This window comes from Chionomys nivalis, chromosome X (genome assembly GCF_950005125.1).
Source record: "Chionomys nivalis chromosome X, mChiNiv1.1, whole genome shotgun sequence".
NCBI classification, from domain to species: Eukaryota; Metazoa; Chordata; class Mammalia; order Rodentia; family Cricetidae; genus Chionomys; species Chionomys nivalis.
The window spans coordinates 59768613-59782601 of record NC_080112.1 but is presented as its reverse complement, the minus strand read 5'-3'; positions in this window follow the sequence as shown (position 1 = coordinate 59782601).

Here is a 13989-nt window from a genome sequence, read left to right as displayed (position 1 = left end):
TCAAACTTGATCTCTGGTAATTTTAAACATTAGGTGGAGGGTATGAGCATCAAGATGATGAAGAGAATGGGCCTAAGCTGCCTGGGGGACAGAACCTAGAAAAACAGGAAAAACTAACTGAGTAGCTGCATCAGCCAGGACATTGTGTGCAGATAGGGGACCAGGCAAGTCTAAATGAGCCTGGAGGTGGTCAATAAAAAAAGGGATGTGACCTTGCAACAATCAGGGAACACAACTGGAAAAATAGGGGAGATGCATTGGTAGTGGGTTTTTATAAAAGGAACTGTTTCCAAAATTGGAACTGAGTGAGCAACATAAACACTATCAGTATATTAGTTAAAAGGCTGGGAACAGAATGCCTGGAAAACCTTAACTGCAGAGTTCAACAAGTTGTGCTGAAGTATATGGCGAGGGGTGAGGGGTGGCAATCCCTTCTATCACATAGGCAGCCGGTCCATTGGCAGAGCCATCAGTAAACACTGAGGGGGCCCCTTTTATGGGTTGTGATGCTGTTACTTTTGGAAACACAAAAGAATGTATCCTAGCAAATTGTAACAGAAGGTCACTGGGGTAATGATTATTGATTGTGCCAAGGAAGGAGGAACAAGCAACCGGTCAATTGTCATCAGTTTGGAGCAGCCAACTAAACTGGCCCCATGTATAAGGTATAACCAGGAAATCAGGGTCTTTTCCAAAGTATTGGTGACTCATTTTCCTTCTTTTTATGATCATCTGAGCAACTAGAGATGGATAGGTGGCTAACACCTTTGGAGGAGAAGCAGGCAAATGGAACCAAAGCAATGGGTGGCCTCTTTTTATATTTTTAAAGGACACATGCTGCCAAAAGACACATGGCATGGGGTGTGACACAAATCACAAACAGCAAGGACTGAGAATAGGAGACCTGAAAAACAATTTGGCTTTGAATGGCCTTATTAATTAAGGCAAGAGAAGCCTGAGCTTCAGGGGTGAGCTTCCTGGGGGATAAAGGGTCTGAGTCTCCCTTTAGAATATCATTGAGGGGAAGTAATTCATGAGTGGTAAACCTTAGGTATGGTCTGAGCCACTGAATATCTCCCAAAAGCTTTTCAAAATCATTTAAAGTATGCAAGTGAGAGGTGCATAATTGAATCTGTGGTCAAGATGCACTGCTGAAAAAGCTCATATCCCAGATATGTAAAAGGATCAGCAATCTGGACTTTATTGGGTGCTATCTGGAGCCCTGTTTGTGATAGGCTATGGGTCAAGTCTTGAAGACAATTAAAAAGTCAGTCTTGACAAGCATCAGCCAAAAGAATGTCATCTATATAATGAAGGATATAAACAGAAGGCGACTTGGTTCTTATCGGGTCAATGGCCTGTGCTACAAACTTATGACATAAGGTAGAGCTATTTTGTGTAGTGATGAGGTGAGCAGGCCTGCTTTTCATCCTGCTCGGCTCCTGCATGGCTATCTTAGCTCTGGAAATAACAACATACAAACTGTATTCATTTAAACACTGCTTGACTTATTAGCTCTAGCTTCTTACTGGCTAACTCTCACATCTTGATTAACCCATTTCTAATAATCTGTATAGCACCACGAGGTGGTGGCTTACTGGGAAAGATTCAGCATGTCTGACCTGGTGGCTGGCTCCATGGCATCTGCCCCATTGCCTTCTTCCCAGCATTCTGTTCTGTCTACTCCACCCACCTAAGGGCTGGCCTATCAAAAGGCCAAGGCACTTTCTTTATGAAACAATTAAAGTAACATATAGACAGATGACCCGCCTTCATCAATTTTGCATGCCCTGTGGCAATGTCCTCCATTGATAACAGGGCATAGATTCCTGAAAATTAATCTGAGGGACACCGAATGCAAAGTGAGGTTTATCATCAGGATGCAGAAGGATGTTAAAAAAAAGCAGTCCTTAAGGTCTATGATTATTTTAAAGTGTCCAGAAGGAATAGTACTGGAAATCAGAAGCCTGGTTGAAGGGGTCCTATAGGGATCATAGCTTTATTTATTGCTCTTAAATCCTGTAGCAGCTGCCATTTGCCAGATTTTTTTTTCTTAATAACAAAAATGTGTGAATTCCATGTGGAATTACTGGGCTCTATATGTCCTGCAGCAAGCTGTTCCTTCACTAACTCCATTCTGCCATTGATTTTCTTTGGTTAAAGGCCATTGATCAACCCAGACAGGATCACTCATTTTCCATCTGATCTTATCTGCATGGGGTGCAGGAATATCAGTGACCATTAGTAAAAAGGCAAAGGAGGGGGAGCCCCCAGTCCCGCTTTGTCTACTTTCTGTGGCACAGAAATGGGTTCCTTAATACCCTGGGAATGTTTACCTAGTCCCTTTCCTGGGAGAAATCCCTGCTTAAGCATCTGTTTAATAACTACCTCATTGGGGCTGCACATTATAACATTCATCTGTGTAAGAATATCATGACTCTAAAGATTAACAGGTAGTCCATGTACCACAAAGGGTGTCACTGAGCCAGAATTGCCTTATTCATCAGTCCATGTTAGGATCTGGGAACGAAGTTTAGGGTTGGAAGTCTGATCAATTCCTTTGAGGTGAGTATGGGAGACTGTTAGGGGTCAAGAAGGGGGCCAATCTTTCTCAGAGATGACTGTAGCATCTGTCCCTGTATCTAGGATCCCAGAATATAACCTACCATTAAAATAAAGTTTAAGTGAGGGGCAATTAAGTGAAATCTGCTGAATTCAATAGGCATCAGAGGACCCAGGGGGATCATCTGAGCAAATTTTTTTTTATAGAATCTGTCATTAAAGTGTCAGAGTGGGAGGAGAAGGATTTGGGACAGCCTCTCACCTGGTGGGACAGTCATGACACCAGAGCTTGCAGAGGCAATGATTTTAATCTCCCCAGTGAAATCATTAGCAATGACCCCAGGAGTGACCTGAAGCCCTCGTAAAACAGCACTAGCCCTTCCTAATATGAGCCCAAACATCTCAGCAGCAGAAGGCCATAAATTCCAGTCCCTAGCACCTGAGTGCCTGTCTCAGGGGTTAATTAGTACTGCATGGGAGGTGGAACAGAGGTCCAGCCCTGCGCTGTTGTCAGTTGCTCGCCAGAAGTCTGAAACAGTTCTATGGTTAGCTGAGCAGCACTTGGACTGGGTGGTTTGTTTGATGGACAAACCTGACAGCCCCATGGATTGTCCTTTGAGTGGGAGCCTGGAGCTGGCCCCTTTGGGAGTTTCCCTGCATCTTGGATGGCAGGGGCTGGCCCTGAACATCTGTCTTAGATCTGTGCTTTCCTTTATGACATTGTGGGCAGAGAGAAGTAGGAGGAGGGCAGTCTACTGCACTGGAGTGGGAAACAGTGCATTATCTGGAAAAATGACCAGGCTGTTTACAGTTAAAACATGTTTGGGCTAAGTGCCTATTCCACCACGGTGAAGAGCCAAATTCATGAGAAGAACCAATGCAGGAGCAGAGTTTAACATAGTCAGAAAAGCTGCCTCTTATGGGAGCACATAGCTTCCTGGCAGGTGGGGTTGGCATTTTCAAAGGCTAGATGTTTTACAAAAGGACTTTTTGTTTTCACCACTTCCAAAAAGCCTCTCTGCGGCTTCATTTAGCTGGTTGACAAAATCACTGTAGGGTTCTTCTTGGCCTTGTCTAATCTTTGCCAGGGGTTGTAGCAGACCCCTTAGGGGGTAGTCGTTGCCATGCCCTCAGACCTGCTTATTTAATCTTAGTTAATAGCCCTGGGAGAAAGCAGGCTTGAATCTCATTTGTATTATAAGGACTTTCCTCCAACCAATTTTACAAGGTCCAATGTTTAGAAGATCTTTTTCTTTGATTACACACTGCTAGCTCCCTACAATTCTCTGTAAATTCAGTCCTCCATAAAATATAATCTTCTCCTGTAAGTGTGGCTCGTGTTAAGCGATTCCAATCTTTGGGGGTTAACCATTTGTTACTGCAACTCTCTAATAATGTTAAGGTGAAAGGCATAGTGGGCCTGTAGTTTGAAACAGTGGCCTTTAATTTTTCCAAATACACTAAACTTAAGTTTTTCTATCTTTGTAGGGTGGCTTCTAAGCCCTTGTCCTCAGAGGCAGAACCTGATTGGGGTTTATTTTCCTCCCCTTAGGCAGAGTCAGGAACACCCCCCCACACAGGGGACCTTCCAGGTCCCTGTGTTACAGATTCCTCCTCCTCCTCTTTATCTTCAGAATGCTTTGATCCTAGACTATGGGTGACTGGAAAAGTTAGGACTGATCTAGACTGCTGAGGGCCCTTTTTGGAGAAATTCTTTTGTTTAATGATTTTTGGGAGAGCAAAATCAGCCAATTCTGTATGTACCTCCTCGAGTTCCCTCATTAATTGCAGTTCTTCCCGCTGCTTGGCTAAAAGTTACCAAAGGGCAGAGAATTCCTATAAAACATTTTTCTTTGCCTGCCTGACTGGAGAATTTTTGGGGGCTAAAATCATCGTCCATGGCTGGGGCACAGAAGGGGAATGAATAAGGCAGAGGCGAAAGGGGGCGGGATTTAAAGCACGTTTTTGCTTAATGCGGAGAAGGGCAGAAACAGCAGAATGGCGAGTACAGCTGGCATTGCCACAGAGAGTAACAAAGAGGCAATTGTGTCCTTCCCCTTTAAGGGTGATGGGTCAGGATTATGGTATTTTGCTGTCTCTCCCTCCAAGGAAGCCTCTTTCTCAGATGTTAAGGTATCACAAAACTTTTTTAAATCAGGGTATAGTTGGATTTTAGGTGATTTGGACTCTAATTGAGGCACAATACGATCAGGGATAGGTTTTAAAGGGACAGTCTCTTCGTCAGATATATCAATGATAATAGATGGGCAGTGGGAGGGCGGCTGAGAGGATGCTCTAATCACAGGCCGGCAGGTTTCTTTAAGAACCTTCTCCTGCTGGGCAGTGGTGGCGCACACCTTTAATCCCAGCACTTGGGAGGCAGAGGCAGGTGAATCTCTGCAAGTTCGAGACCAGCCTGGTCTACAAGAGCTAGTTCCAAAGCCACTGAGAAACCCTGTCTCAAAAAAACAAAAAAACAAACAACAAAAAAAAAAGAACCTTCACCTTCTCCCCTTCAGTAATTAAACTTTTAATATCTGGATGATGATTATAAACCCTAAAGATGTCATTAATAAGATTCCAATAGGAAAAGGCTGAGACTAGGACTCTCTCAGGCTCAAAGGAATGATAAATGTCTCTAAGGCAATCCCCTACTCTTAGTCAATGCTTCTCGTCAATAGTTCCTTCCAGGGGAAATCATGGACAAAGATCCCCAATACAGTCAACAAACTTTTTCAAATCCTTCTTTTTTTTCACCCTTACTCCCCTTGTCTTGAGGGACTCCTTGAGTCCGTGAATAAACATATCCTATTTCCTGAATGCTTGCCCCATGGTAATTTTTTTTTTTACCTTGTGTCACTGTGTTGAAAACCTCCAAATTTGACTCATGGTTGGGTTTCCCATGGAAATTCCTTGTGAACCATTGCATTGCCCTCTGGACGAGATGGTTCAGGTACAAGGACAGACCTGCCCTCCATGTACAGCAATGTTACTCAATGTAATTATTCAGCCACAGATAAGGCTGCACTTCCAGGTTCTAAAGGCAGGCATGTGCAGTCAGGCCCTCTGGCACAAAAGGCCCCATGGGACCCACGTGCGTGCATGCATAGTTACACCACATATGACTGAGCTAAACCCTTGCGCATGCGTGAGTCGCCCATCATCTGGGCACCACATGACCCACATGCATGCATGCATGGGGACATCAACGTATGACTTAGGTAAACCCTTGCGCACATGCGTGAGTCACTTGTCATCAGGGCCCCATGTGACCCACATGTGCGCATGCGTGGTTACATCCATGTATGACTCAGCTATATTCTTGTGAGCATGCATGAGTCACCCGTCATCTATGTCAACAGTGTGATGTAGTCACACCAACCCCCGTGCACTTGTGCGGGGGCAGCCTTTAAAAGCTGGACACGCCATCTTTCGCGCACACTCTCTCTCTCTGCAACTTGATCTCCAGGCCTGTGAACACGCCCCTCTAATAAACTCCTAAGTGGATTTGTTGGTGTTCTGTGTCTCCTTCTCACTCATGCCAGGTAATTTCATTGGTGCTGTGAGACTCAAGAGGATCTCCCTCCCCAGCCCCCCCCACCCCCCGTGGGGATCTGGAACCAGGGATTTTCTCCAAAACAACTGTGTGTTCCATATGCCTGAATGTGATTTCTCTGAAAAAACACAGGCTTCAATTGGTGAGTTCCCCCATTTTGGCCAGTTTAACCATTTCTATGAACTTGAGGTACTGACTGTTGAGCTCTGGCAACCCTCTGGTATTCCTAGAAATGGGAGGACTGCCCCCAACCATGGTCTTCAAGGCTACGATTGTTTCCTTCGTTGGCATTCATCTGTGGATTGCTTCCCTCAGTTGAGATTGTATTTGGAATGGACTGGGGCCAATCCACCCATGACTGAGGGCCCAGGGTTCCTCAGATCCTTCTTTCTCTTTTTTTCCATTTCTTTTCTTTTCTTTTTTTCCTCTCACCATGAGAGGCTGCTTGGAGCAGCCTCTGGCCTTGCAGGGTTCTGAGTCACCCCGACCGGATCTAGACAGGCCTAACCGTCCCATCCTTGGCAAGGGGACACCCTTCTAGAGGTCTTGTGACATGCTGATTTGCACATTGCCTACAGGGGGAGACGTCCCGCTAATAGTCCTTGTGGTGTCACCGTTTTGCAGGTTTTCATGGTCTCAACTATGGGAAGCAAGCCATCCAAACCCATCCATCCAGCCTCCTCACTGGGATGCCTTTTAGAGGCCCTAAAACCCCAGGCCTTAATGCCCTACCTACAGATTCCCACACTTGTCCACCTTTGTTCAAAAACATGGCCTCAGTACAATTTAGATGGCAATCTAAAGTGGCCACCTAACGGCACCTTTGATCCCGATATTTTGTGGGAGCTTTCTAACTACTGTCAGTGCACAGGCAAATGGAAGGAGTTTCCTTACATCCAAGCCTTTTACTATTTAAGCTCTAAGCCTAAGCCCTCTGTCCTTGCGAGCTGTTTGCCTGCTCATGTTTCTGGCTATTCCATCTATACCAGAAGAACCCTCTACCCTCTACTTCTGCTATGGACCCAACTAACGATTTCCCGCCTTTTCAACCTCAGCAGGCAGCTAACTCCATCACCCCAGTTTCTACTCCTGTCCCTTCAGCCCCTGCCATCGCTCGTTCAACCCCAGTTCCTACTCTTGTCACTTTAGCTCTTGCTCCTGTTTCTATGCAGATTCCTTTATCCACTGCTTCTGACCACGCCAAGAATCCACATCTTCCCAACCTCAACAGGCAGATACTTCTGCTCCTTTACCTCCTGCTACCTTGCCACCTCCCTTTGTTTGTTCTTTAACTCTCCTTCCCCCACTACCTGCTCCAGTAGCTCCACTGAATCATTCTTCCTTTCCAGTGCCTGGCCTTAGCAGCCACCCTGCTCTATCACCCACCTCCTCTCACACACTCACGCTGCTATGGAAGCTAACTCTAACCAAGCCAAGCCGGCTGCAGTTCTCCTGTTGTGAGAGGTAGCTGGCATAGATGGATTGATTAGGGTACATGTTCCTTTCTCACTCTCAGAACTCTCCCACATAAAACAAAAACTGGGATCCTATATATCTAATTTTACCACTTTCATAAAACAATTCAATATCTTACCCAGTCTTATACTCTTACCTTTCATGACCTCTATATGATCTTATCTAATAACCTACTTCCTGAAGAGCGCAGGCGAGTTTGGGAACGGGCCAGACTACATGTAGATGAGATTCACCAAACTCTTGCCTCCCACCCTCCCAGAGCATAGGTGGCCCCAGAGCAAGAGGCGCACTGGGATTATAATACTCCAGGTCGAATCTTAGCTAGGGACCAGTTTTTGACTTGCCTCCCGGCAGATCTCCATAAATCTGCCCTCAAGCCAGTAAACTCTACTAAGCTCTCAGAGATCATTCAAGATATGAAGAAAAATCCTTCTGCATTTTTTGGAATGCCTCACAAAGCTCTGTTACAGTATACTAACTTAGATCCAGAAACCATGGAAGGCAGACAGTTGCTCATGACTCATTTTTTTTAATCAGTGCTACTCTGACATTAGCACTAAACTTAAACATTTGGAGAAAGACCCCTTGACCCCGCAGGCAGAAGACTTAGAGTTGGCTTTTAAGGTGTACCATGTGAGAAATGACAAAGCCCACAATCACTGTCACGTGTTAACCATGGCCTCCTGACCAGCTGAGGTGACAGACCGCCCGATCCACGTTTGCCTGTGCTGCTCCCTTGCCCCTGGGGCTCGAGAACCACCAGGCCCATGTTTCAAATGTGGTAGAACTGGTTACTGGGCCAGAGCATGCCCTAATCCTCATCTTCGTCCCACGAGACCTTGTCTGAGATGCCATAGGGAAGAACATTAGGCAGTAGATTGTCCTCGTGCACATAGTGGCATGGAGACATCAAACCCAGAAAATTCCCAAGTTGACCTTCTAGGTCTGGCCATGAACAAGTGAGTCTGCCGGGACTCCTTTGACCTGACCACAACTGTCATCTGTAACAGGGAGTCATGGGTAAACATCACAGTATCAGGATGTCTCATCTCCTTTCTCTTGGACACTGGAGCCACATACTTGGTACTGAGGGAATTCTGGGGGCTACCTCTCCTTCTAGTTTCCCTATTGTTGCAGTAGGGGGACAGCCTTATCTACCTCAGCAAACCTCACCACTTAACTGTGTTTTTAGGGGTATTTATCTCATTCATTTTTAGTCATGCCAACCTGCCCAATACCTCTCTTGGGAAGGGATTTTTTAGCAAAAGTAGGAGCTTCCATTTCATTTGCTCCTCCCAGTCACCTTACCCCAGACTCACCAGCAGCTCCACTCCTTCTTCTCCTCCTTCTAGCCTCCCAACCTCCCAACCCCAATGTGTCCTTTTCTCTACTAGCCTCCCAGGTGGACCCCCAAGTCTGGGACACCCAAAACCCCTCTGTTGCTAAACACCATTCCCCCATTGTTATTCAATTACAAGATCCTACTAAGTGCATTATCAAAGCTCAGTACCCCCTTTCTCTCCAGAGCATTAAGGGACTTAAGTCTATCATCTCTGACCTTTTAAGAAAAATGCTACTTTTCCCCCCTCTTCACCCTTTACACCCCTACACTCGCTGTTAAAAACTTAATGAAACCTATTACCTGATTCAAGACCTCTAGATCATTAACTCCACAGTATTCCCTCTTCATCCTGTAATGCCTAACCCTTACACACTTCTTTCCACTATTCCTCCAGGAACCTCCCACTTCTTGGTTCTAGACCTCAAGGATGTTTTTATCTCTATCCCTCTCAGATTTCAGTCTCAAAACATCTTTACCTTCACCTGGACTTATCCTGACATTCACCTCTCCACACAGCTCACCTGGACTGTCCTTCCCCAGGGATTCCATAACAGCCCACACCTGTTTGGCCATGCATTACCTTCTGACCCACTCTCACTGTCTCTCCCAAAGTCTAAACTCATACAATATGTGGATGACATTTTACCTTGCAATCCATCATTGGAGATCAGTAAAACTGATACCTCTGCTCTTTTAAATTTCCTGTCCAAAAGGGGCTATAGAGTCTCACCTTCTAAGGCCCAAATGTCTTCCCCTCAGGTCATTTATTTGGGATTAACTACAACCCCAACTCATAAGGCTATTACCATAGACAGAAAGAAACTAATTCAGTTCCTTGCAGTTGTTTCCACAAAAGAAGAGGTTTTATCATTCCTAGGAATAGCTGGCTTCTTGCGTTCCTGGATCCCCTCTTTTTCTCTCCTTGCCCACCCCTTATATGGGGCAGCTCTTGGCTTTCTGCATGAGCCCCTTCTCCATTCCATTACTAAACCTTTCCAGAGACTCCAGCAAGCCCTTATCAAGGCCCCAGCTCTTCATCTCCCAGATTTAACTCGTCCTTTCTCCCTCTATGTAACAGAGAAGGAGGGATATGCCCTCGGGGTCCTAGTACACCAGCTGGGCCCTTCCTTTGCACCTGTATCATACCTGTCAAAGAAGATGGACCTGACCACTCAGGGCTGGGCACCCTTCATATGTGCCTTAGCGACCACTGAGCTTCTTATTCATGAGTCAAAGAAACTAACCTTTGGGTCACCCACCACTGTCTTCTCCCACCACAATCTGTCTCATCTCTTTACTTACAAAAGCTTACAAACATTACCCCCTTCCCAAGTTCTTTCCCTCCAGGTGTCAGTAGTAGAAGATGCCACATTCACTTTCCAATGCTGCCCACCCCTTAATATCTCAAATCTCCTACCTCAACCTAATATTAATTAATCCCCATCTCACTCCTGCACAGAGATCTTAGAGGATCTACTGCCCCACACCTCACATATACAGGAGGGCAAACTGTCCCAGGCCACTTATACCCAGTACACAGATGGCAGATTCTTTTTGTGTGATGGGACCCATAGAGGATGGTATGTCATAGTCTTGGATACTGGGGTAGTGGAGGCACAGGCACTCCCTTCCCATACCACTAATCAGCAGGCTGAGTTGATAGCTCTTACTAGTGCCTTCCAGTTAGCAATGGGACAATCTTTAAATGTTTACACAGACTCCAAATATGCCTTTCATATCCTCCTGTCCCATGCAACTATCTGGAAGGAGCATGGGCTTTTTACAATGAAAGGAGGCTCCATAACTAACTCAGGTTACATTATGGAGCTGTTAAAAAACCTCCCATCTCCCCAAAGTTATAGAAATTATTCACTGTCAGTCTCATCAGACCGACAGTTCCATTATTTCCAAGGGAAATAACCAGGCTGACCAAGCAGCTAGAACAGCAGCATTTCAGAGCCCAAACCTACCTCAATCACCTCAGGGGGTTCATACAGTACAGCCTGCATTCTCACAGACACCTCCTACAGTATAGTTCACACATTCTCACAGACAGCCCCTGACACCTAGCAAGTTCTGTCCTACCTACATCAGCTCTTTCATCTTAATAGTAAATCTATGTTTCATTTTGTCAAGGCTTACCTCCAACCCACCCCTGAAGACTTATAGTTCTTAAAAGCTATCACTGCCTCTTGTCAAATTTGTCAAAAGTCAGATTCCAAGACCAAATACCGTAGCTTCCCTTTCCCCACCCATCAGGCCATGGGCTCCCTTCCAGGAACTGACTGGCAGCTGGATTTTACTCATATGCCCACTGTCAGGAGAGTTAAATATCTCCTGATCTTGTTAGACACAATGTCTGGGTGGATTGAAGCATTTCCCACCACTAATAAGAGGGCCCAGACAGTTTCCAATGTTCTTCTCTGAGAAATCATCCCCCGATTTGGAATCCCAACCTCTCTTCAGTCGGATGATGGCCCAGAATTCACTTCCCAGATTTCCCAAAATTTGTCTAAGACTCTTAACATCCCCTGGCATTTTCACATCCCATACCACCCTCAGTCTTCAGGGAAGGTAGAATGAACTATGCTCTTTAAAAAATGTTCTTAAGATGTTACAGGAGCTTCACATTGACTGGGTAAAACTTTTGCCTTTGGCCCTTCTTAGTCTTAGGTCTCTCCACAAAAGCCCCCTTTTCATCTCGCCCTTTGAACTCATGTATGGTCAGCCAGTTTTATCACCCGGCCTCTCACCTAAATCGTCTCCCCTTCCTGTTCACCTGCTTACTCCACTGTTATCCCATCTACACTCCCTATTATGGGATTTTATTGACTACTTATTACCTCAACCATGTGTTAATTCATGCCTACCACTGATTAAAATAGGGGATCAGGTACTATTCTCTCCCCAGACCAACACCCCTCACCCCTTTCTCCTAAATGGCAGGGCCTCTTTAAAGTGATTCTTGTAACTCCTACAGCTGCCAAGCTCGAGGGACTTCCTCATTGGATTCAACTGTCGCATCTTAAACCTTTTACTCTTCCAGCTTAAGACACTCCCCCATATACAGTAACTCAAACAGGTCCCTGTCCCCTTAAGTTCCAGAGGACACCAAGATCACCCACTCTCTCTCCACTTCCAGAAAAATAAAAACCTCATCCTTACTCAACTCTCCTGTGCCAAAACTGAATATACTCTACCTCTTCCTCTTTCTCCTATCTGCTTTACCAACTTCTCCACACCCTCAATATCATGCTTAAATTTCCATTTAACCACTCAACTATTATTACAGGGACCATCATTCAATATAGAGCTGGAGGTATAAGAACTGTCAAAAGCCCAGTTGGTAAGAAACAATAACGAATTTGTAGTCCCAAACTCCAAAATCTTACAAAACAGACTTTAACATAACAGTTTTATCAATGATTGCAGCAGTGTTTCCTGGATGTTAAGGTGATACCATGATGCAAAAGGAAAACCAGTGGCTTAGGATTTACTTCAGGTAAAACATTAAAGGGTTTAATAATTATCCTTTTCAATAATTTCCTCCTTCTTCCCCCTCCCACAATCTTCCATTCTATTGTCTTAATCATAAACTTTTAATATGTCTAAACTTTATTTCTTTTCAAACATTTTTAAAATAGGCTCCAGGGAGTCAATTGGACCTACCTAAACAGACCAGACTCACCCAGAATAAGAATCATTTAATTCTTCCCTTATCTTTCCTGGTCTCAGGAACCCCTGGGAAATTCTCTCCTCCACCCCCAAAAAAGACACCAAGATCAGTCACTCTATCTTACATCTTGGGACTCTCCTCTCTTAATCACAGGGATCTAAATTTTTTTCCAGACATAATTATCTGCCTTTCCAACATCTTGCGAGGTCCAAGCTGTCAGCCAGCCAGTTCCTCAGAATCTGAAAAATACAACAGCAATCAGTCACCCCAGGACATGGTCAAGCATCTCAACTCAACGCCCACAAAGTCAGTGTGAAGCAATCATGAGGGACCTTATGATGCCCCATTCCCATCCATTAAGACCCCCCCAAACCTCCAAAATCTTTATTATAAACAAAAGGGTGGAATGTAATTATTCAGCTACAGATAAGACTGCACTTCTGGGTTCTAAAGGCAGACATGTGCAGTCAGGCCCTCAGGCACAAAAGGCCCCATGTGACCCACGTGAGCATATGTGTGGTTACATCCACATATGACTTAGCTAAACCCTTGTGCACATGCGTGAGTTGCCTGTCATCCGGGCCCCAAGTGATACCACATGTGCACATGTGTGGTTACTCCATGTATGTCTCAGCTAAACCCTTGCATGCATGTGTGAATCACCCGTCATCTATGTCATCAGTGTGACATAATCACGCCAACCCCCTGTGCATATGTGTGGGGCAGCCTTTAAAAGCTGGACGTGCCATCTTTTGCTCTCTCTCTCTCTCTCTCTCTCTCTCTCTCTCTCTCTCTCCCTCTCTCTGCATCTCTATCTCCAGGCCTATACGCAGTTCCCTCTAATAAACTCCTAAGTGGGTTTGTTGGCGTTCCGTTTCTCCTTCTCACTCCCGCCAGGTAATTTCACTCAAGTGTCCATGGTGACCTTAGCCCTCACGTTTAGGTGCCATCTATCCCGGCCAGTGGGAAACGTATGGGGGTCCCTGATAAACCTGGAGGAGAGGAATGGAAGGGCAAGAGACACAAGAAACGACAGCAGGATAGGATTTCTGAACAAGCCATGTTTAATTATTTCTCAGAAGCTGTTATATATAACAAAATGGGCAAGTGGGAGGGGAAGGTGTCAGGTCCACTGGAATTCAGGTCCTGAGACATCCCTAGCTCATAAGGAAATACTGAGGGTCTGTGATTGTTGAATAACAAAGGAAAGGAGATAAGATACCAGGTTGATTTCCTAGGCCTGGATTTTACCCTTCAGAGGGGATAGAGGTGAATATTTTACTTAACTTGTGAGCTTAAGATGGCTGTAAACAAAATATAGATCTCAAAATACAGGTCTTTGCTCATGGAAAGAAATCATGAGAAAACGATCAGGAA